This window comes from Schistocerca nitens, chromosome 8, assembly GCF_023898315.1.
Source record: "Schistocerca nitens isolate TAMUIC-IGC-003100 chromosome 8, iqSchNite1.1, whole genome shotgun sequence".
NCBI lineage: Eukaryota > Metazoa > Arthropoda > Insecta > Orthoptera > Acrididae > Schistocerca > Schistocerca nitens.
Window position 1 is genome coordinate 88683103 of NC_064621.1, and position 26415 is coordinate 88709517.

A 26415-nucleotide genomic window follows, 5' to 3' on the forward strand; every position below is an offset into this window, starting at 1 on the left:
GGCTAGCAGAAATGTCGCCATACGATGAACTGCAATCGCGATAGGCTACAATGTGTCCTTTCTCCTCCTTACACGAGGCATCACAACAACGTTTCACCAGGCAACGCCGGTGAACTGCCGTTTGTGTATGAGAAATCGGTTTGAAACTTTCCTAATGTCAGCACGTTGTAGGTGTCGCCACCAGCGCCAACCTTGTGTGAATGCTCTGAAAAGATAATCATTTGCATATCACAGAATCTTCTTCTGTCAGTTAAATTTCGCGTTTGTAGCACGTCATCTTCGTGGTGTAGCAATTTTAATAGCCAGTAGTGTATATATGATGATGATGATGTCCCATACTTTGAGGAGCGTAGGGGACGATGCGGAAGACCTGCACCGCCTTACTAGGCAAGCTCCTAGCGGAGGTGGTTTGCCATTGTCTTCCTCCGACCGTAATGGGGATGAATGATGATGATGAAGACGACACAACAACACCTAGTCATCTCGAGGTAGAAAAAATCCCTGACCCTGCCGGGAATCAAACCCGGAACCGCGTCCCCGGGAAGCGAGGAAGCTAGCGCAAGACCGCGAGCTACGGACGACATAGATATAGAACCCATATATTAAGTTGCATATCCTTTTAAAGAGGTTTTGTGAACGATGAATTTTCTCCTTCTATCGAAAGGTTACGTCTTGTCTCTGCACCCACAGCTTCGTCGGGAGCAGTATTCTTCATTCCCATGTGTGAAGAGTGTACAGCCAACAGTCGTACACTCTAAAATATTTTATAAAAGAATATAATGGCTAATTAAGTATTCAATGAGTTTGGCTTTGTGCTGTCCTATTGCTCTCAATAGTTATTTATTCTCTCCTATTTCTTGTAGAAACATATCATTTGTGCGGTCGTCAGCCCAGTTTCTTCTAGTTATGCTTCACCAGAGTCATTTTCGCAGCTTCGGGGCTAGCTCTTTCCAGCATTGGTAAGGTTGCTCATCCGTATGTAAGGAGGACTCTTTTATTAGTGTGGAAGATGATGTACTTTTAGAGCAAAATGTAGTTCGTATTTTGGTATGTGCTCTTGATTTTTTTATAAATTTATTGTTTTTCTCCTAATTTATCAAATATATTATTACCGATAGTACAAGAGAAGATTAAAAAGAAACAGACTGAAAACACAGCAAATTATCCAAATTGATTAAGATTAGGAAATGCAACGAGAGATCCAATGTTGGAACTACGTCACATTTTGAAAAGCGAGTTAGAAATAAACAGAAAAAGATATATAGCATTTATTTACCTACAAAGTGCATTTGATACTGCTAATCAAGTGTTACTACTTAAAATAATGAGCCAAGTCAGTTGTGGACAGGAGACTGAGTGTACACAAAATTCAGGTTTCGCAGCTGGATATTTACTGCAGCAAGAAAGAGCTATTATCAGAAGGAGAGTAATGCAAGGGCGCTCTCTATCACCTTACTTATTTAGTATGTTCATCGAGGTGGAAGATCAACTGGAATCAAATTTAATGATATCCGTATTCACTGCATCAGATTTCCTGATGACTTTGTAGTAATTGCATAATCAGGGAATGAACTAAATAAAACGCTTAAGGCCAAAATAATGGCAAATACAAATAATATAAAAGTTATGCTTACAAATTAGACTGGAGATGAGACTAAGATAAGAAGAATACGCACTGAGCAACTCGAGGAAGTAATTAAATTTCGTCACCTCAGTTGCAATGTGAACTCTTAATTACAGTTTGTTAATTATGAAATGCATACTGATGGTAAAGAAAGATGTGAAGGTCTGGAATAAGCAAATAAATAAGTTAAAACAACATGTCGCTATGCAGAGTTTCAAGCAATGCTGAACGACAGAACGAAACTCAAGAAGTTTTGAGAGAAGATATAGCGAAGGTACTAGGTGACCAAAACAGGAAGCCCAGCAGAAAACCTTGAATAACACTCGAGATATGAAATATAAATGAGGAAAGAAGAGAATGTAAACGTTATCATAACCCGAACAAGAGAAACGGAATACAGATGCCTAAAAAATGAGTTGATAGGAACCACATAGTGACAAAGGAGGACACGCGAAACTATAGAAGAATATAAGGATATAAGAGAGATAGATGCCATATAACTAATGGAGAGCCACTGAATCGAGGAAAAGAGATAATAAATTTGACTACGAGGATGGATAACTTGACAAAACACATCCTGAAGCAAACACGAATAATCAGTTTCTTAATAGAGAGAAGCCAGAGTTCGAGATTTTTGGAGTGAGGCCAAGAGTTGACTACAGTAAGCAGGTGCAAGTGTATGAAAGTTGTAGTAAGAATATATATATGGACCAGAATGGAGAGCGGTACACATAAACAGTTAAATTACAGTAACACTCAGAACAAAATTTCCACAATTCAAAGAAATATGTGGTACCCAACATTCCTTCCTCAGGTTACTATGTCGACTGTGGCGTTAGGAGTCCCGACACAAATGGTTCAAATGGCTCTGAGCGCTATGGGACTTAACATCTGAGGTCATCAGTCCCCTAGAACTTAGAACTACTTAAACCTAACTAACCTAAGGACATCACACACATCCACGCCCGAGGCATGATTCGAACCTGCGACCGTAGCAGTCGCGCGGTTCCGGACTGCAGCGCCTAAACCGCGTGGCCACCGCGGTCGGCCCCGACACAAAGTGAAACAATATTGCAAAGGACGGTATAAACTATAGGGAGTAGAAAGGAACTTAAATAAAGTTTTATGTAAAGGCAATTACTACACATCAAATGTATTTCGTAAGAACACTGTTTCCGAATCATCTTTCTGTTTCCATGCAAAGCTTTGAACCTACAAATTCCAGTTAGACCAAAACATTATTTATGAAGTAAAACATTTGTTCATTGTCACATATCCAATCTACTTTGATGAACCTCTAACAACAGTTCCATGAGCTCATAATAGCTATGTGTTTGTATTACACGAAAACAAAGTAACGGCGTTATATTAAACGCAAATGATTATATTTACATGGAATGTTACGAAGCCACATTTCTCAGGAAATTATAGAAAAGGAAATATGAATGGAAATTAAAAACTGCGAGGAAGGATTGAGGAGTTGATGCAGAAGAAATCACTCGTTTCAAAATGTTTATCATGCATTGAAGTAATAATCATATAAATTAATAAGCAAATTTTTCAAAAAACTGGAAGATCTGAAATGTCGCCTTGGCAATCAGTAAGCTGCGGATTGGTTGGAGAATTATCTTACCGGTTTCACCAGTCGTCTCACAATATGATTCAGGTCAGTTCATTTAAAAAGCTTTGTCCTCCTTGGTTACGTCATAACACGCGAAACAGCCACTGGACGGAATGATTTAATGTCGGATATCCGTCAAAGAGGAGTGTCCAGAAGCCATTTAATGATTACCCTTCCAACTATTTTTGAAAAATGGTATATGGAAGACACAAAGTAGCGTTCGTGGTCGTAAGAAGATGTAAAACATTTGAGAGGAAAGAAAAAGAAACGTACTAGTTGCACAACTTCTATGTTGCCGCTGTACGTTTAGAAGACATGGATAGGACTCCGACCACCGCCTGAAACTAAATAAACGCGCCCAGGCTTGAAAACACCAGATTTATGCAGCATTCGAGGCGAATACGGTGAACATTGTGTATGGTAGACCATCTGCACCGAGTCCGGGTGGTGAAGTCTGCAACGAGGCATCAAATTCAGAAATTTTCAAGGCTCCTTGATACTATAGTATAATTTTACAAAACGGCGTACCTCGAGATTTGTAGAATCTTGAACCATATTTCATGTTTCACCTTACTGAGATTCCATAGAGAAAGAAGAATCAGAAGTTCCCATGTAATACAGTCAAGTAGAATCTTGCACTGTGTTCTAGACGCTCACGGAGAACAAAAATTAAGAACAGTGAAAGGGTACAAACAGTACTAGGGCTGTACCTAATCTTCTTCAGATACCTAATGCCTGTAAAAAGAGGCGGGGATAGCTTCGTTACCAATTCCCCGACTTGGAATAAGGAAACGGTCCATCCCTAGTTGAAGTCTCTGCATTTGCTATTTAAGTGAACGCCGTTTACAAGTACGCCCGCCGCGGCCTTACCACCAGCGGTACGCGGCTTCTCATTTAACATCTGTACCTGGTTGGATGCCCACAGACGCCGTAACGAAAGCATGCGTGCCTGGTTATATTTAGTTAAAATGCCTCAGTTATCTTAAATTACCGTCTAGTGTGAAGTACGGGCAAAGAATCATGTTCCGTGGTTAAAACTAGCGAATGTGGTCGAAATACATCATCAGGTTAGTAAAGTTTCTGGAGAAAGCGCTATAAATCACGCTGATGTAAAAATGTTAGTTGGAGATTTAAAGAGGTAAAGATGGCAGTGGTAATGATTATGAAGAACTGTGGAGCTGGCGACGATTTGTCATCGCTACTGACATGGTGCAGAAAAGTAACGAAAGACAGGTGCTTTTCAGTTTCGCCCTTGTCTAAACAGTTCCCTCAAAATTCGAGAAATGTCGTCTCAACACCCAGAAACCGAACCCTATGTTTACTATGTTTACCAGAAATACTGAGTAATGCGCCCAATACCATTCGGTCAGCTAGCACATTGAACGTCCTTGACGGCACTGAAGCAAAGATGATAACTTTTGAAGTTAAATTGTCACTGCGGAAGAAATTTCTGATATCTCACTTTATACACGAACATAACAATGAAGACACTACGACTGTTCAGCAGTGACAGCATAATAGGTGTCAGATTTTTGCGAAAATACAATTCAGTGTTAGATCTTAACTACTGTTGCCGCCAGAAGAAAGAAAGTGGCAGGTGAAATTTGCGTGTTCCATCCCGCATGCCGAACAATTACTTGAATGTAGCCTTTTGATATAAAATCATTCACACAAACAAAACATTCTGTCTCGTTTATGTTGATATATATGGGACATACAAATGAAAAAGGCACACATGGGGAGATAAATAAGTGAACCATTTGCTGTTTCGAAAGTACACGCTATAGTTGTTTATACATTTATCCCATTGTGAGACAAAGCGGTCAATGCCTTCACAGAAACATGTTGTCTACAGAACCATGATTGTAACCAGGTATACACCTCTTCGTCTGAAGCAAATCATTGGCCACTAAAATCTTCCTTCAGGGCTCCGATACCATGGAAATCACGTGGGAAGAGTGTAGCGTACGCCAGACAACCTTTGTAACTTGAACCTAGTATACAAACTGCAGGGTGTTTCAAAAATGACCGGTATATTTGAAACGGCAATAAAACCTAAACGATCAGCGATAGAAATACACCGTTTGTTGCAATATGCTTGGGACAACAGTACATTTTCAGGCGGACAAACTTTCGAAATTACAGTAGTTACAATTTTCAACAACAGATGGCGCTGCAAGTGATGTGAAAGATATAGAAGACAACGCAGTCTGTGGGTGCGCCATTCTGTACATCGTCTTTCTGCTGTAAGCGTGTGCTGTTCACAACGTGCACGTGTGCTGTAGACAACATGGTTTATTCCTTAGACCAGAGGATTTTTCTGGTGTTGGAATTCCACCGCCTAGAACACAGTGTTGTTGCAACAAGACGAAGTTTTCAACGGAGGTTTAATGTAACCAAAGGACCGAAAAGCGATACAATAAAGGATCTGTTTGAAAAATTTCAACGGACTGGGAACGTGACGGATGAACGTGCTGGAAAGGTAGGGCGACCGCGTACGGCAACCACAGAGGGCAACGCGCAGCTAGAGCAGCAGGTGATCCAACAGCGGCCTCGGGTTTCCGTTCGCCGTGTTGCAGCTGCGGTCCAAATGACGCCAACGTCCACGTATCGTCTCATGCGCCAGAGTTTACACCTCTATCCATACAAAATTCAAACGCGGCAACCCCTCAGCGCCGCTACCATTGCTGCACGAGAGACATTCGCTAACGATATAGTGCACAGGATTGATGACGGCGATATGCATGTGGGCAGCATTTGGTTTACTGACGAAGCTTATTTTTACCTGGACGGCTTCGTCAATAAACAGAACTGGTGCATATGGGGAACCGAAAAGCCCCATGTTGCAGTCCCATCGTCCCTGCATCCTCAAAAAGTACTGGTCTGGGCCGCCATTTCTTCCAAAGGAATCATTGGCCCATTTTTCAGATCCGAAACGATTACTGCATCACGCTATCTGGACATTCTTCGTGAATTTGTGGCGGTACAAACTGCCTTAGACGACACTGCGAACACCTCGTGGTTTATGCAAGATGGTGCCCGGCCACATCGCACGGCCGACGTCTTTAATTTCCTGAATGAATATTTCGATGATCGTGTGATTGCTTTGGGCTATCCGAAACATACAGGAGGCGGCGTGGATTGGCCTCCCTATTCGCCAGACATGAACCCCTGTGACTTCTTTCTGTGGGGACACTTGAAAGACCAGGTGTACCGCCAGAATCCAGAAACAATTGAACAGCTGAAGCAGTACATCTCATCTGCATGTGAAGCCATTCCGCCAGACACGTTGTCAAAGGTTTCGGGTAATTTCATTCAGAGACTACGTCATATTATTGCTACGCATGGTGGATATGTGGAAAATATCGTACTATAGAGTTTCCCAGACCGCAGCGCCATCTGTTGTTGAAAATTGTAACTACTGTAATTTCGAAAGTTTGTCTGCCTGAAAATGTACTGTTGTCCCAAGCATATTGCAACAAACGGTGTATTTCTATCGCTGCTCGTTTAGTTTGTATTGCCGTTTCAAATATACCGGTCATTTTTGAAACACCCTGTATATCAGACAGGTGAAATTCCTCCAGACTTCAGGTGGAATTCAGTAATCGCGAATCAAAGGAAGGCACGTACTACTAGTGTGAATGTCACCGAACCATTATTTTAACAAGTCAAAGTGTTGCAAAATACTCATAATGCTGAATTAGTTTCGGTTTCAAACAAATGTAGGAACAGGCGAGGCATTATTAACACTACGATTTCTCCTTGAATAAAACCAAGCTCACACAAGTAGCATTTGCACTTTTAGATAACATTTTGACACTGCTGAGAGGAACACATTCTTCAAAATTCTTCAGGTAGCGTAATAACAATAAGGGAGAGAAAGTTTCCTAAGACGTATGCAGAAATTAGACTATATTTATAAGAGTCAACAGATATGAAAGCAGTAGTTTCGAATGGAACGACAGAAGTTAGTAGAGTGTGCCTCGTGTTATTCAATCTGAAGATGGAGCATACAGTAATGGAAACAAAAGAGAAGTAAGTGAATAGCACTGAAGTCAGAAAAAACAAAATCGTTAGTGTTTGCTGATGAAATTGCTGTTATCCCAGTGACATCAATAGTCTTTCAAGATCAACTGAACGTAGTGGTCTTGAAAATATTTTGTGAGATGAATATTAAAAAAAGTGAAATAAAAACATGTAATGGAATGTAATCGAATTAAATCAGGCGATTCTGAGAGAAATATAAATTCGGTTCTTCATAAGAAACCTTTAGCTCGCACGGATAAATAATGAAGTGGCACTGAATCAAATCGGAAAAACAAGAATGTGATGGTACAGATTGAGTAAATTAACTGATGAGACAACCTGAGGCATTAATGTATTATCAATTTGGTAATGCATTGATATGTGGGGGTAATGATATTAGAAGGAGGCGAAGACTTGACCACCGTTTCAAGCATGTAGCTTACATTGGTTACGTAAACACGAAGTCGGTTGCACAGAATAGACCAATGTGGAGAACTAAATGAAACCAGGCTTCCATGCGAAAGCTGCAATAACGACAACTCATCGTTATTCAGGGCTCTGAGCTGGCTTCACGTGTCAATTTTCGGACTCTCATACTGCAACGGCTGTTTCCTGTTACCATACCAAGAAATGGTTAAATGGCTCTGAGCACTATGGGACTTAACATCTGAGGTCATCAGCCTCCTAGAGTTACAACTACTTAAACCTAACTAACCTAAGGACATCACACACATCCATACTCGAGGCAAGATTCGAACCTGCGACAGCAGCAGCAGCGCGGTTCCAGACTAAAGCGCCTAGAACCGCTCGGCCACATAGCTCAATAATTTAACTTACGTCTCACGGTATGAAGTAGCAGTGAATTACAAAACTTATTCACTCGTCGAACTGTAGTAGATTTGGAAACTTTCAAGAAAGTTGTTTTTTTTTCTTTTTTTAGAGTGTATCAAACGTAACGGAGCTAGGAGAAAGTGTACTGACGGAATAGCAGAAATGCTATGGAAGTATTTGTCTCTCGAGATTTCAACATTGATTACATTCCGGGTCTTACCAAGGGCATCAAGATTTATTAATGCGCATTTTTCGTTTGATCTCCTCACAAAATTCTCAACAAGTATAGGACATAGTCCAACACCAGTTGATAATTTATTTCTAAATTCCACTGTCTGTCATGCACGAAGTCTGCACCACCAAATAAATTCTTGAACTTAAAACAATAGCAGCCAGTACAGCATTCGCATTAATCAGGTTCAAGTAGAAAGGATATGTATAATTTCAATAAATCAGAGATATTGACTCAGCTTCACTGTCCAGAACAAAATTACAGGACGAACACTGATTATAGCTGTACTTAGCACACACACTGCAGCAACAGTTTAATTCTGTCTTGAAAATAAGTATCGAATAGTAGAATATTAATCAATAACTAAAAGAACTCTAAGAACAGTACTGATAAATTATTTTCTGTGTAATCTAAAGGACTAAAAAAACAATGTACTATGCTCAAGAAAGACGACGAAGAATAAATGTGAGGCAATTTTTCCATTACTAGGCACTATACAAGAAAAGATGGTAATCGAAATGATGTAACATGAAGCTACGAAATGCGAAAAATTAAGAAGTTATTCTTAAAACGTTGCCTCACCAAAAGCTTAGTACTTTCACTACTAGGTTCAGTGTCAGTAGCAACAACCTTTGCTTAATCAGCGGGTCAACTAACAGCTCGGCTGAAAACATTATACAAAGATGTAAGTTATAGCTGACATGTGCCGCTAGTGCGTGGCACGTTGTCTTCAATTTTTTATTTTATTTTATTAGTTCTTTTAGTCATAGTTATAGAAAGACAGTTTTAAAATACAAACATTCGAATTCAAATTATAAAATAATAGTGAAGGAGTGTAGTTGCATAGTCAAAAAGTCAACTTTTCAGATAGTCCATGTGGAGTTCATCTAAACTTCATTTGCATCATTGACTGAATGTGCTACACAATAATATCTGCCCAACTGCGTGTAAGGTTCTTAGGCATCCTGACTGGTAACAAACCGAAATGTCCCCAGCAAGTGGGTTAGTAACGAAAAATTTCAGTTGTGCCTGAATATCTGTACGACTTCGTGTACGTTTCTTGGGCATCCAGATGGGAAACAAACCAGGATGGCCCCAGCAAGTGCTAGTAAACAAAAAATTTCAGTTGTGCCTTCTTTGTAGGTAGAAGTCTTTCTTTGCGGTGAGCATGTGGCAGCTCTTTATCGCTAACGTTGAGTACATTCTCTCACTGCAGCTGTTTCGTAAAATAATTTACTCTATAGCAGTAACAATATTGTGATCACTGAACTTCTTGCAGAAACTTGTTCAGCCCCTAGGATTCTTACATTTACGTGCCAGTTCATATATTCCATGGTGGTATTTGAGGCTCATAACACCAGTGAATGTAAGAGATTAACTAGGAAAGTATCTGCCCAAACGTTTTCTAATTTCGTAGAAGAACAGTAAAACTCTTGCAGTGGCAACAATTCATCATAATCACCCGGATATCAACGCACTTGGTTCATCGTTGTACAACGCCCTCAGAAAAATAATTTTTCGATTGAGTAGCAAGCTGCACGTGCATCGCTTCCTTCAACACTTCATCGAAGGTGATTCGACGATCTGTTAAACCCCCATTAACTGGAACAGAGAAATGAAAACCTGACAGGGCGTGATCAGGTCTCCATTCCGGATGATCCACACCATATTACAAGAATTTGAACTGCGTGGGAGGGGACACAGGGACGCGAATTGGCATGCTAACGAAAAATGAAAACAGAAGAAAAACGACATTTGTTTCCAACTGCGATGTCACCTCGTTGCAAAGACAGTTTGCTGTTGACCGCCTTTTCCAGGTAATGCTCCAGAACGCGTCGTTGGACATCGAAAATAACTGTTAGCATCACTTTTCCTGCAAAGGACTGATTCGTGAATTTCTTTTGGGTAGAGATCCGCAGAATTTCCGTCCAGAACTCGGGAATTTTCCCTCCGGTTCAAAGTGATGAACCCATATTTCATCTCCAGTCATGATTCGCTTGAAAACATTTCACATTAATTGGCATGATGGTCCAGTAACTGTCGACGATTTACACTTCATTGGGGTTGTTTTGGGACCCACTTTGCACAGACTATATTAGATCTGAGCTTGTTATAGATGATGTTACAAGGAATGTTCCAATGAAAAGGTACGGAACATCTTAAGAACGAAAGTGGTGAAATTTGTATATGCCGCATTGGAATAACATAGTTCAAATCAAGTGGCTCTGAGCACTATGGGACTTAACTTCAGAGGACATCAGTCCCCTAGAACTTAGAACTACTTAAACCTAACTAACCTAAGGACATCACATACATCCATGCCCGAGGCAGGATTCGAACCTGCAACCGTAGCGGTCACGCGGTTCCAGACTGTCGCGCCTAGAACCGCTCGGTCACCACGGCCGGTAATAACATAGTGAGACACCTACGGACGCGAACGTAGTGTAGTAACCTTCCGCTAAAAAATTTAAAGCTATGCCGTCGGCACGGAAAAACCGTTAACAATGACATGTACTGCGAGTCACTCTGTAACCTACGCAAGTTCGTCAAGAGCAAACGGCCTGGTCTGCTCGTGGAGGTAATGATTCTGTTCCACGACAAGGTCACACAGGTCACACAGGTGTAATGGTCAGATTGAGCATGCGTCCTAGAGTTTGGACATGTCGTCCTGCGAATTCACTGTGTTTGGTGCGCTGAACAAACATCTCAAGGAGAAACGTTTCAACACGGACGACGAGCTGAAGGACCAATAGAAGACCCACCCTGTCACAGCCAAAGGGATTCTGGGAAGAGAGCTATGCTCAGGCCTTTGGTGATTACTTTGGAATAAATACTTCAATAAGACACGCAACGTTGTTTCGTAGCTTCCTTTTTGAGCACCGCTCGTATATCCAGAACTAGGACTAATATCCAGTTGGTATTTCACTTCGTCAACAACACTTGTCAGTTATTCAGAATCTGGATCTCGAATTTTTAATTTGCTTAATCGATACCATTCGAAAATCCAGGCTATCATGGCAGAAAAATCCTGTTACCCACCCAACTGAATGGTGTCTGTAATGCGAAAAATTGCTCCAATATTCGATGGTGTTGATGTAATATACCATACGGACAAAGAACGAGTGGAATATTAAATTTGCTTGTCGACATTCTACGGGTACGTTTTGTGAAATATTGTAGAGAACTTTCAACAGGATACACCTTCTACGATTAAACGGTGACGTGGGCCACTAAGCATTTGACAAGATATTGTTCTAAATATTATGGAAGTACTATTAGTGCTGTATAGTGTTTCACAGTTACTGACATGGAAGTTTTGCGCCCTAAAACAAAACAAACAACTGTCATGGAATCATTTCTACGTCAGTTATGTGTTGTAAAATTTCTTTGAGTTTTTCCCTTCGTGGAAATTTTAACGGGAAAATCGTCGAAGTCGTCTGTAAAAGACAAGACACTGGTATTTTTATGGAGGGCGTGTTAGTAGATGACCTGCATCGCTGTTATAGTATTGTTTTGTAATTTAATCTTTTTTTGATATGCGGAATCTCTTTCACCTTCATTTTTCTCAGGAATACGGCTGCAGTTTACACGATCCACCGCGATGCACACCCCTGTCATTAGATTGACTCCATTCCGAATCAAACATCTCATCATTGCAACCAACTCAATGGTTGTTCTTTTAACAAATGTCTCACAATTTCCTCTCCATTCACGTCACATAAATTTTGTTTATTCATGTATGATCATCTTGCTGCAACGATCCTCCAGTTTTGCTACAGAAATTTCAAGAAAGTAGAATATTGAAGTGAAATATAACCAGTATCCAAAGATATATAAATACGAAAACTACACTCAGGGCTTACATAGCCAGTAACCATATCTTCGTTGCTGAATCGATACACTTGTTGAAGTCGTACTTTGAACCCATACTGAATGCTTCCCTTATTGTCATCTGTTGATAAGCGTACACTTGTGTTTGTATGAAAGGTGATTTTAACAGCTGGAGAAATCAAACCAATGTAGAACATTAAATTTTGATTTTTGAGAATGGAGTGTGATGCAGCAACGAATCTAAACTGTTAAGATTGCTTTCGACAAAGTGCTTGTAAATGAAACAAGCGTGTGGACATGGTACACATGTTTCCAAGAGCGCACGGAAGTCGTTAAATGTAGTGAATGCCCTGGAGGCCCCAGCCTCATATACAGTCATTGACAACCGCCAAATCACTATAAGGGAGGTTCTTGATGACCCTGCAACACCGTTGGCGGTAGTCAGCCAGTCAGGCAGCAGCATCCGGCCGAACAGACGCAGCAACAGGTAAGTAACCGATTTTGTGACTTTTACGAGTTCCTAACCAGGAGCGAATGATATAACTTCATCTGTGATCTTTGTTAGTTTAGTTTCTTAAGTTTCTGCGCGTTAATTTAATATCTGATAACCAGAGTTCTCTCGTTTACGTTTGCGTCGGAAAGTAAACCGATTTTGTGACATATTACAAGTTCCTAATCAGGGACCAATTATTTAGTTTCACCTGAGTGCTATGGTAGTTAGGGTTTTGAGTCTCTGCGTATTAATCTAATTTATTAAACACAGTTCCTGCGTTTTCATCAGCGTCTACTGTACAGCTCCGCAGCACGTGCCAACAGTCCGTTTATCTGGGTAGTTTTGTTTTCCACGGTCTTTGGTATAGACAGGGAGTGTGATTGTTGTGTGTGGATGCGAGCCGAGTTGGTGAGACTTCGCTCTCAGCTCCAGGCCGTGATGGCTTCGGTTACTCACCTTGATGTTGCAAATGATGGTCACCACTATTGTGAATTGGCTGTGTGGATCCAACTGACTTCCAGCACGTCAGAGTCGTCCGATCAGTCCTCACTGGTGGCCAGTCCAGTTACTGCTCACACTCAGGTTGACCCCTCACCTGTGGTCGAGCGGGAGGTCGCCCCGGGGCGTAGCAGGCGCCGAAAATCTTCCCATTGGGCCACACGCAAGTTCTTCCCGGTTAATCTGACAAACATGTTCCAGGTGCTGTCTGTGGCTGACACTGTTGCTCAGCCAGATGCAGTCGCCTGTCCTGTTTCAGAGGAAACCTCTCAGCCTGCAAGATACAGGCAATCACATAGGCTGGGTTTATTGATAGTTGGGACCTTCAACGTTTGGCGCGTTATGGGGCCACTTAGAGACATGACAGCCGAGAAGGGGAAGAAAACCAATGTGCACTGAGTGTGCTTACCGGGTAAAGTCATTCCAGACGTGGAACGGGTGCTTCTGAATGCCATGAAGAGCGCAGGGTGCACCCAACTGCAGGTCGTGGCTCACATCAGTACCAATGATGTGTGCCGCTTCAGGTCTGAAGTCATACTCTCTGATTTAGAGCGCCTAACAGAAGTGGTAAAGGCTGTCAGTATTGCTTGCGAGATGGAAGCCGAACTATTTGCAGCATTGTCGACATGACTGCAGGCCTCTGGTACAGAGCCGGGTGGAGGGTCTGAATCAGAGACTCAGATGGTTCTGCGACCATGTGGGCTACAGATTCCTGGACTTGCGTCGTAGGGTGGTTGGGTTCCAGGTTCCACTGACTAGGTTAGGGGTCCACTACACGCAGGAGGTGTATCCACGTGTAGCAGGGGCTGTGTGGAGTGGTCTGGGCGGTCTTTTAGGTTAGAGGGTCTCAGGAAAATACAGAAAGGACTCAGTCACAACGGGTCAGGCCGAACACAGGAAGAACGTAGATACAGGAACCATCGGTATAACAGTTGTAAATTGTCGTAGCTGTGTTGGGAACGTACTACAGCTCCAAGAGCTAATGGAAAGCACTGATGCTCAAATCGTTACAAGCAGTGAAACATGGCTACAGCAGGAGATAAATTCAGCAGAAGTTTTTGAGTATAACGTAATGGTGTTCCGAAAGGATAGACTAAACACGTTTGGCGGTAGCATGTTTGTTGCTGTTAGAAGTAATTTACCTTGTCGTGAAACTGAAGTAGATAGTTCATGTGAGTTAGTATGGGCTGAGGTCGTTCCTTGCAGCCGGAATAAAATAATAATCGGATCCTTTTACCGACCTCCCAATTCAGATGATATAATTGCTGGAAGTTCAAAAGAAAACTTGAGTTTGATTTCAAACACGCACCCGATTCATACAATTACAGATGGTCGTGACCTTAATTTACCCTCGATATGTGTGCGAAAACACGTGTTTCATTCTGGAAGTACGCAAAAAACATCATCCGAAATTGTGCTAAATGCATTCTCTGAAAACTATTTCGAGCATTTAGTTCATGAGACCACGTGAATAGTAAACAGTTGTGGAAACACACTTGACTCGTAGCAACAAATAATCCTGAATTAATAACGAGCACCAAAACGGATACAAGGATTTGTGAACACAGGGTTGTCGTAGCGAGACTGAGTATAGTAATCCTCCAAAAATAAACGAAAAATATGCCTAGTCAAAAAAGCAGTTAAAAACTCACCTGTCGCCTTCCTGAGAGACAATCTCCACTCGTTACCAATTAACAATGTAAGAGTAGACCAGATGAATTCAAAGAAATAGTATCGGGAGCAACTGAGAGATTTATACAAAATAAATTAACAAACGACGGAGCTGATTCTCCTTGGTTCACAAAACGGGTAAGAACACAGTTGCAGAAACAACGAGAAAAACATGCCAAATTTAAACAGACGAGATATCACCAAGATTGGCGATCCTTTACACAAGCTCGAAATTTAGCGCGGGCTCCAATGCGAGATGCTTATAGTAGTTTCCATAACGAAACTTTGTGTCGAAACCTTGCAGAAAATCCTAAGAGATTCTGATCGCATGTGAAGTACGCTAGAGGCAAGACACAATCAGTGCCTTACCTGCGCGACAGCAAAGGAGATACTGTCGAAGACTGTGCTGCCAAAGCAGAATTACTAAACACAGCCTTCCGAAATTCCTTCACCAAAGAAGACGATGTAAATATTCCAGGATTCGAATCAAGAACAGCTGTCAACATGAGTAACGTATAAGTAGGTATCCTCGGAGTAGTGAAGCAACTTAAATTACTTAATAAAACCAAGTCTTGTAGTCCACACTGTATACCGATTAGATTCCTTGCAGAATATGCTGACTCAATAGCTGCATACTTAAAAATCAAATAAAACCGTTCGCCCGACAAAAGATGCGTACTCAAAGACTGGAAAGTTGCTCAGATCACACCAATATTCAAGAAAGGTAGTAGGAGTAATCCATTAAATTACAAGCCCACTTGATTTACGTCGATTTGCAGCAGGATTTTGGAACATATGTTGTGTTCGAACATTATGAATTACCTCGAAGAAAACGGTCAATTGAGACATAGTCAACAAGGATTTACTAAACATCTTTCTTGTCAAACACGACTAACTGTTTACTCACACGAAGTGTTGAGTGCTACTGGCAATGGATTTCAGATTTATTCCGTATTTCTGGATATCCGGAAGGCTTTTGACACTGTACCACAGAAGGGGCTTTTAGTGAAATCTTTTCAGCTACGTGATTGTATTCGTGATTTGCTGTCGGAGAGGTCACAGTCTGTAGTAATTAACGGAAAGTCGTCGAGTAAAACGGAAGTGATTTCTGGCTTTCCCCAAGGTAGTGTTATAGATCATTTACAGTTCCTTATCTATACAAACTATTTGTGAGACAATCTGAGCAGCCATCTTGACTAGTTTACAGATGACGCTGTCGTTTATCGACTAGTAAAGTCATCAGAAGATCAAAACAGATTTCAAAACGATTTGGAAAAAATATCTGTATGGTGCAAAAATTGACAATCGCCCCTAAATAACGAAAAGCGTGAGGTCATCCACATCAGTGCTAAAAGGAATCCGTTGAACTTCGGTTACATGACAAATCAGTCAAATCTAAAGACCGTAAATTCAACTAAATATCTAGGAATTAAAATTACGAACAACTTAAATTGGAAGGAACACGTAGAAAGTTTTGTGGGGAATGCTAACCAAAGACTGCATTATATTGGTAGGACCTATGAAAATACAACTGTTCTACTAAGGAGACTGCCTACACTACGCCTGTGCGTCCTCTTTTAGAATGCTGCTGTGCGGTGTGGGATCTTTACCAGATAGGACTGACGGAGTACATCGAAAAAGTTCAAAGAAGGGCCGCACGTTTTGTATTATCGCGAAATAGGGAAGAGAGTTTCACTGAAATAATACAGGATTTGGGATGGACATCAGTAAAACCAAGGCGTTTTCCGTTACGGTGGAATCTTCTCACGAAATTCCGGCCACCAACTTTCTCCTCTGAATTTGAAAATATTTAATTATCGCCGACCTACATAGAGAGAAACGAACACCATCATAAAATAAGGGAAATCACAGTTCGCGCGGAAAGATACAGGTGTTCGTTGTTTCCTCCCGCTATGAGAGATTCGAATAATAGAGAACTGTGAGGGTGGTTCGATGATCTCTCTGCCAGGCACTTATAATAGATTACTGTGAGGATGGTTCGATGATCTATCTGCCGGGCACTTAAAAGTGATTTGCAGAGTATCCATGCAGATTTAGATCAGTTGGTGATGCCAAGCAATATTTTGGTATATTCAAGTTCTTCATATTAATATTCATTCCGAACGTTTTGAAATCCGACCAAAAACAAGACCATGAAATGAATGCCCAGGAGTTTCTGAGTGAAATTTGCGATGATCCAAAACGACAAAATCTGGTAATAATGCTGATGAAACATAGATGTCCGTAAAATGGACACCGCGGTACACCCAACGAGAGCTTCCCATAGAACAAAATTGAGGAAAAGCAGTCATGTTGGATGTGGGAAAGTTCTCCTCATTTCGATCTTCGATGTAAGCAGTATAGTCCACAACGCGATGCAACCCCAATAAGTGTGTATTGTGGCAGATTTGACCTCCAGCCACTAGAGGGCGTATTCAGGTAACGTTGCTGTGGCATGGGACCAAAGAAGTCGCCAGCAGAGCATGGGAAGTAACTCTGTGTTTATTTATGAGTGTACTGTGGCATTGTAAATTATTATTTAAATGGGAGATTAAAACTGACATCTGCACCATCCACAGTCAAATACCATTCACACACTAATTCTGTTCCACACTTCAGTAGAAATCTGTCGAATTGCTGACGATAAAATTAGTAGAAATTACGCCACAATAATGCAGAAGCTTACACTAAAACATGGCAGCTTCCTTCGGCGCACCTTTCTTCCACTGTATTTACTGAGCTGAACTGATAATTGTATGTTCAATGATCAATTAAACTATTAGAAGAACTTTATTCCTTATTAGAGAGGGTTTACAGCGTCTGTTCAATAGCAGCTAGATGCAAAAAGTTATTTGAGGTGGAGGAGATGAGCGCTTGTTCTGCTCTGAGAGGCACGGCTGTAAGGCGTAATTGTGCCAATTCGCAAAACAAAGTAGGCTAGAGATATAGAAAAAGCAAAGGGGAACCTGGCAAGCACTGCAGCATAGTGCACGACACCGCACAGAACAGACTGAGCCACAGGGGGTCGCCGGCCACAGGAAGTGGAGGGCCATGGAGGATTGTCTCTGTGGTCAGTTTTCACAACTTTTGCTGAGTTGCGTCAGCAATTGGATCAGCAATTGCTCCCTGCCGAGGAGAAGCACATTTCGCCATTTTGTCAGGTGCTCTCATGCTGTATCCTGAGAAGCTTCCTGTAAAATGGGTATCAGCTAGGACAGCGAAAGGCGAAAAGATTTCGTGGAATCACTGCTGGAGGCCACACAGTGTTGCTAAGTATGCTGTGGTGCTTTTTTTAAGTCACGAAGAAACACAGGACAGCACGGTTTGCCACACACGAAAAATAACAGTCTGTTGATTGGAACCCAGATCATGACCTCAGAAATCCTCATCGTGGACGCCTATTCGTTGCCTCGAGACATGCTGAGATTGGAGAACCAGTTTAATTCCCATATTATGGAGGGAGGCTGTTCAGTACACGAAGTAATACGCAGTTGGCATGGAAGGTTTTCCAAGTTTTCAGTTGCGTTTATAGATTTCTGGCGCAAACTCCACGTGGAGATTTCCAGGGAGTTGTGTATAGAGTGAGTAGGAGAGAGATATTCACAAGTGACCGTGGAGGACTGAGGCAGATACTGTCGCGAACCACAGGGGAGTGTGGTTGAATTTTCGGTCGTGTACCGAGGAGGAGATTTGTCTTTAGACTAGGAATCTGGGTGCCTATTCTGTATCTTTCCGCCATTGTGCCGATCGTTTCGGTACTCAATAGCACCGAACGGTCTGGTACTCAAATTAGAGTGTCTGCGTTATTCAGAATGCATTTCGGTAGCGATACCGTTCGGGTCTAGAGAACCGAAGCGCTGTTTTCGGTTCGTGTCGTACAAGCCAATCAAAAGCAAGCAGCCCCAGATTCGGGCATGCGCACTGCAGAGCGCACAGCGCCACGAACACAAAGCGACTAGCAGACGACACAGGTGCGCTATTCTTCCAAGTAACGAAAATTGCGTTTACGTTGCCATAACGCATGACGCTGCATACCATCGAGCTGACGTGCCCACCTTTATTGCACTTGCCTCCTCCTTAACAGTATCAGGCGCAGTCTATCCATTTCCATGATTGTCAGCTGAAATGTATAAAAATTTTCATGGATTTTCTGACCACATGTTTCCATGCATGCATAATAACGATATCGTATTTGACTGTATTCTGCAGATTGTCGTAAATGCCGCATAATGTCATCCTATTGTCATCCACACTGACATGGTGTTTTGGATTTTACGTTCGGAAAATGAGTTAGGAATAGTGTGTAGTACCACATTGTACTAATACATCTACAAAAACACCCGAAAAATTGATTCTGAGAGTTTCAAAGAATAAGAAGATAAACAGAATGTGGTTATAAGACGCTCCTAGAGATTATTAAGTAACCCACTTCCCTATATGATGCGTCAACGATTTGGGCCTTAAAAACAAAATTGAAACAAAAAAACCCATTTTCGAGATTTCCTGCAGTTCGTCGAAGTTTATAACACGCATCTTATGAATGAAAATGTTTCGTATATGGCGCCTCAGTCTAAAAATATTACGGCAGAGATCTTTCATCTCTATCTACTGTGGTTGAGAATTCGATCGCAGATAAATATTTGTGAGAAGCAAGATTATGAGGATGATGCTGCTAGTTACATTCCCAGTAATTGAAGTTTTGCTCTTAGACTCCTGTCTAACAGCATACTCGGAATCGGTACAGCCGGCCGGAGTGGCCGTGCGGTTCTAGGCGCTACAGTCTGGATCCGAGCGACCGCTACGGTCGCAGGTTCGAATCCTGCCTCGGGCATGGATGTGTGTGATGTCCTTAGGTTAGTTAGGTTTAATTAGTTCTAAGTTCTAGGCGACTGATGACCTCAGAAGTTAAGTCGCATAGTGCTCAGAGCCATTTGAACCATTTGCCATTTTTGAATCGGTGCATATTCGGAAAACAATGGTGAATTATTTCTGACAAGAAAAAATGTAAAGGTCACTGTCGGTTGTTTCACACACAGCAATTTCGTCTCCAACAATTTCATATTTCGTATTTCAAACACACAGAAATCACGAAATCATTACTGAGGAAGTGCCCTCTTACATGTAAGTAATAACGAATATTGCAGAAAAATCTTAACTTACACGAATAACATTATCTCTGATCGTGTTGCATATATGAAGAGGAAAAAAAAATTTTTTTTGCGTCCACCCATGCACGAACCCGTGATCTTTGGAATCGCATTCGGCCACGCTAAACAACAGCAACACAGTGCTCATTTGTTGTAGTACTGCGTAGTGGAACGTAGGCTGACTTCATTGCCAAAGGGTGCTCCGTAAGTCATAAATGCGCGATAGTTTGAAAGGTTTCTAATATCAGGCTTCACATAATTGCTTTCCATTGTTAATTGAAAGTTGTAAACACGTTTCGATAGTTACTAACTAACCTATAAGTGGGAAAAAGTACACAAACGCACTAGTAGCATCAGTTCACACTCATTAATATACGTAAGCAGAGCCAATGTCTTGATATTTAATGATCTTTAAACTCTTATTTGCATAAAAATAACACGTATTTCGAGAGAATATTGACCGAAAACGTTTTTTTTTCTTGATGTAATCATTCATAGTAACTACCTAACCTAACCTCACCATATTTCTAACAAAGGAAAATAGTCTACTACGAATTCACTTTGCAACTGGATGCGTCCTTTGGTGATTCTTTAGTAACACAGTCACTAAATCCAAAGCTAAAACCGCTAAATATGTTTAAAATAACAAATTATAGGTGTACATCAACCACAGCTCACTGATCGACAGGGCCAGACCGAAATCCAAAACCTCTCGGTACAATTGTCGTAAAATAGGTCGGAGGACCGTTCGGTAACAAGTCTCAGAAGCTTACTGAATAGGATATTTCGATAAAGAATCGAAAATGACGTCTCTACCGATCGGTATGAACGATCGGTATGAACGATACAGAATAGGGCCCCAGGAGGTGAAACTGTATCGGAACAAGAGGAGGAGACAGAGGTCTGCCGTCCCACACGATGTCGAGGCACACTGGACACTGCATGTGTGTGGTGAGCGTTTCGCAGCACTGGCACTAGGAAACGTTAGGACATCTCTTTCTTTACTGCGCACTAACGGAACCAGCGTTTGTTGTCCGGTTCAAGCACAGAATGGTAGTATGTTTCAGGGTTTACTTCACTGCCATGCCCGCATCTCGTGGTCGTGCGGTAGCGTTCTCGCTTCCCACGCCCGGGTTCCCGGGTTCGATTCCCGGCGGGGTCAGGGATTTTCTCTGCCTCGTGATGGCTGGGTGTTGTGTGCTGTCCTTAGGTTAGTTAGGTTTAAGTAGTTCTAAGTTCTAGGGGACTGATGACCATAGATGTTAAGTCCCATAGTGCTCAGAGCCATTTGAACCATTTTTCACTGCCATTTGTATTAATCACAGTCAGGTGGCGTTGTCTATTTTTTTAAGATTACAAATAAAGCCAAGTCAGCCGGCAGCGGTGGTCTAGCGGTTCTAGGCGCGCAGTCCGGAACCGCGCGACTGCTACGGTCGCAGGTTCGAATCCTGCCTCGGGCATGGATGTGTGTGATGTCCTTAGGTTAGTTAGGTTTAAGTAGTTCTAAGTTCTAGGGGACTGATGACCACAGATGTTAAGTCCCATAGTGCTCAGAACCATTTGAACCATTTGAAAGCCAAGTCACCACCTGTGGTCCACGTGTCAATTGTCCATATGAATACTTTACTTTAAGAACAAGAAGTACAATATAATCACTGTGTTATGTTGACTAATATTCTATTTAACTCATTCTTTCTTTATATCGTGCTATTGAATTCCATTTGTTATTGAAGTAGACAAGACCCCTTAATCAATTTTAATGATGTTACTTACTTATGTGGGAGATAGTAGGAGCAGTCTTGGCGTAAAAATTTACAATATGTATTCTTCGTTTACACTACACAAGGTCACATTTGCTGTCATTCACATTTAAATTCGTCGAGTGTAGTTATCACAGTAGCGTCCCTGCAGCAGCGGGTCTGTGTCTTAGAGGTGCTGAGAGGCCGAATTTGGTTTGAGGTATGCACATGCCTGCCCACGAGACAAACCTGCTTAGGCGCTTCATTGCTCTTTCGTGAATTTTTGCCATTTATGACACTCCACCGGCCGTATTGGCAGGACAGGCTTCTTTCTGTCCCTGAAGCCAAAGATAACCACGAGAAGGATAGTGTTTTACCCTTGTTAAAGAAACCAAATATGAAGTTTTGAAGGAGCAAGTGGCATACCAATAACTGCGTACCGTAAGTACTTTCAGGACTTGAAGGAACATTTGTAAGTGTGTGTTCTACCTCAAGGCAGCTTCTATCACGACAAACTAAAGGTTTTCCTCATAAAAATGGTAATTCCGTGTAGATCACAGCAAACGACGTATACGTCTACGTACTAATAGATTAACTCTTTCAACACACGTCACATAAAGAAAGCTATGACCTCGACAGCATTGTACAGATAAAGTACCTTTATTATGTACGATTTATCGATTACAAAACATGAAATGCTTTTCAATTAAATTTCACTAGATTTACAGTTGGCTGTCCCGTTGGCACCTCGTAAACTAATCAAACACCAGACCTCAGGCTTTGCTGTGGAGTAAACCGCCTGTTTCCTTTGCAACGGGCACGGGTCATGTTCCAGAACTACTAAACAGAAATTATCTCACGAGAATGATTGTAATTAGGAGAAGAATGTGGAACATAAATGCCCTCAGTGAATGTGAATGACATTAATAAATGTAAGGCGTACGGCTAATGTAAATACACAAAACAGAATATCACTTTGCTGACGATAAGTGTATAATGAAAATCGAACAACACAGAAGATTTTTCGCGAATCATCACAAAAGCAAGTGCTCATAATATAGAGGACCGAATGTATCACCAGCCTCAACTGAAATTTAGAACCCCAGGAAATGAAGATTACGTTACGGCATAAGAATTCAATAAATATCGAAATACAGACAGCCGAAAGACTTTTATTCATAAAATAGGAATATTTTTCATGGGCTCCGTTTGCCACGTTACGGATTTGTTAAGACAGATAAGAAAATTTACAAAAATAAAAGTAAAAACTTTTACCACTAATAGTTTTAGTTTGCACTCTAATTTGTATATTTTCGTATTTTTGTATGTCACTGCCAACGAAATAAGTACATATGCCTGAAACGTTTTCTTTTGACAGCTGACTGGCGTAGACCTGTGTTCCAAAGGTTGTCTAACACTAAATGCCGAAAATCAGAAATATTACCTGGTGGCTACATAGGCAGGAATTTAATACTTCGGTGCGTTGACATGTTTGCACCTACAAGATTTAGTCTTAATGATCTTTAGAAGGTGAGCCGTACATCTCTTGACAATATGGACAACGACCTATGTGACCCGCCTTACTTAGCAGTGCAAGTCACCGTGCTTTGTTATTTCATTTGCAGAGACTTCATCTTTCGACTGAAGATGACATTCTGTAACAAATCAGTTACTTGCGATATACACATTCTTCATTACAAGGTCGGCCGGAGTGGCCGTGCGGTTCTAGGCGCTGCAGTCTGGAACCGTGAGACCGCTACGGTCGCAGGTTCGAATCCTGCCTCAGGCATGGATGTGTGTGATGTCCTTAGGTTAGTTAGGTTTAAGTAGTTCTAAGTTCTAGGGGACTGATGACCTCAGAAGTTGATTCCCGTAGTACTCAGAGCCATTTCATTACAAGAGCAACCAAAAAACAGTCGACCCAATAGGACAGGTGTAATTTTATTTCCACCACAAAGCTAAAGAACAGAAATATGTCGCAATAAGGCTTGGTGAACAAGAACAACTATAAAGTAAAGAATTAGAAGTAATTATTCGTCACATACATTGAACTGTTAAATATTATAATGTCTGTGATTGCTATGACTAATCCATTTTCCTTTTTACATGCGTATATCAAGAGTAGGATGAATGAGATTTATTGAAAACTTTAAAAACTGTTAAATATTTTCATACGAGTATTTCGACTGATATGTTGATCAAGTTTTGTAATTTCACGAGTGAATTCCGAGGGAAGCGCTGAGGATCCATGCAGGCCATCTTCCAGCCCAAACTGTTCTAATTTCCAACTTCTTGTTAAGCCACAAAAGTTACGCTTTGCGTTGATCCTTCAGCTCAGTGGCTATAATGAAGATATTGGTATCCGATAAGCTTACTTTTATGGAAAGTACGTTGCTACAAAGTTACTGTTAGCTTTCAGCAAGAAGCCGGTATAATTACGACGCATGCTCCGTCGTCTAAAGCTGACGCCGTATTACAGTTCAGTTTCCGAATCACTTACTGCCTCGGACTTACTGTTGACAAAGCGCGCCTTGTAACAGAGTGTAGTGAAACCATGAGACGCAACGTTGTAGTTTTCCTGATGTGCTGGCGGACTGGTTCCATTCAAGTTAACAACTACAAAGCTACGAAATGAGAAAGCACAAATTTTCATATCAAAGACATGCTATTTATGGGTAAAATGTGAAAATAATTTTGTTGTTTTATGTTACACATCAGTGTGTTAGTGAATTTACGACCAGTTTTCATAGTATCCAATATCTTGTTAGAACATAAAACAAAAAAGTAGAAAGTGAAGACCGAAGTTCTCCTAACTAAAACTAGAAACGAACTAAGTCTAGGGTTAAATGTTGGCAAGTTTCATAAATTGCAATGATATTATGTAGCAATGCCCGGTAAAGTTAAAGTGACGCTTCACAGCAGCGTCACTGCGATCCGAATTTTTCCCATCTTACACGTCTTGTCCATCATACATCTCGATACCAGATATTACGAAAAGATAATCTAGAAAACGCTTTGCACGGAGTATTTACAGGAATCACCTCTCCTTGCTGCTAACTTCCTACATTCCTCGGCAGCGACAAACTGCTCGGAGACCCAGGAATGAAGCCCTGTGTAGCGTTAATGACCTCGGTCATTAGCCGCAACTTCACATCATTAAGCATTCCTAACGAGGCGTAAGTGCACTGCACACAGAATAGAAGCACCGCGGGGGTAATTTGCAAAACAGGCTGACGTTTGGACAGCGAAATGTCTTCTCTTGGAACATGCAAAATGCACTGATCGTGTCCATTAGCCTTATGAGACATTGCTTGTCACACGTTGCTTCACGCTTTGCTTTCTCACTGGGGACCATCAGGGGACTACGTATATTCCGATTTTCCTCGACAAATATGCTATAAAGCAATAAAAAGTTCAGGATAAAACCACAAGAGCCCCGAGACTATGTGGCACTCTCACTTTGCTGAACACTTTCGGACTACTTGTACGGTATTTAGTAGTCCAGAGCCTGAACGACTTAAAGGGACACACCATCATAAACGACGAAGGTCACCGAAGACAAATAGCGTGTGTTGAAAAACTCGAACACCTATGACCAACCACACGCCAAGTCTAGCAACAAACTTTCAGTCATTACATTCACTCTCCTCTGGTACAATGAGTCCATTAGCACCGTTATTGCTTATCAAATATTAATTTGAATCTAAAATCATAAAACCTGACAACTCTCTCTTTGTACACGTATACATTTCATAGAATAATTTTCGAAACATTACTTGCCAATTTTTGAAGAAGCTGTTGAAAGTCGACTTATCGCACTCGAAACTGCTGTGGAAACCGTTGATCAGTGTGCGAATGCTTTCTGTTAAGACTATTATCCAGCACTTCCGCTCATAAATATCACATTTTTTGACCTAAATACTTTATGCAGTTACTTCATTAACCCATGCCTTGCAATAAACTAAATTCTGACAGACACCATCCCCAGGTTTACAATATAATAAATTAAAGATCAGCGCAGAGCGTCATATCAAGTCATTCAGAAATTTCTTTAATGCTCCGGAATTCGATCGGCAAAAATATTCTTAAGAAGCTCTTCATCATGTTAACCTCCGTAAAGTTACGAAAGTTATAGCAAACCAGCTTAAAAAATGTCTCACGAGGTCACACATAAAATGAGATGGCTGAATTCTGTGGAAATTGTGCCAAACAATTTTTTGGAAGGAAGGAGAGACACACAGAAATCACTCGAAACCCTATTAGTTTTTATTACTCTTGCATATCTATATTTCGGCTGAAAATAGCCATTTTAAAGTTAATTTGAGTTACGACCCAGGAAACTCGCGGCAGTACATGTATTTACAGTATGGTGACATGTACTGCCACGAGCTCGTTGTGTTGTAACTCAAATGAACTGAAGATGGCTATTTACAGCCGAAATCTGTATATAAGAGTAACAAAAACTAATGGTATTGAGACTGGTTGCTGTGTACCCGTCCTCCCTTATAGTCTACGGTCGCTGTGCACAACTGTATATATATATATATATAATTGTGTGAATCCTCGAATACGGTTGGGTATTGCCGAAATCTGTTCCCATGTAGCGGGCTTGCAAACCGCAATAACACGGCGGTATTTGTACGGCACCCAGAGGTGGTTACCAAAGTGGTAGGTGTTCAGGCCTAACGAACGTTGCCTTCAT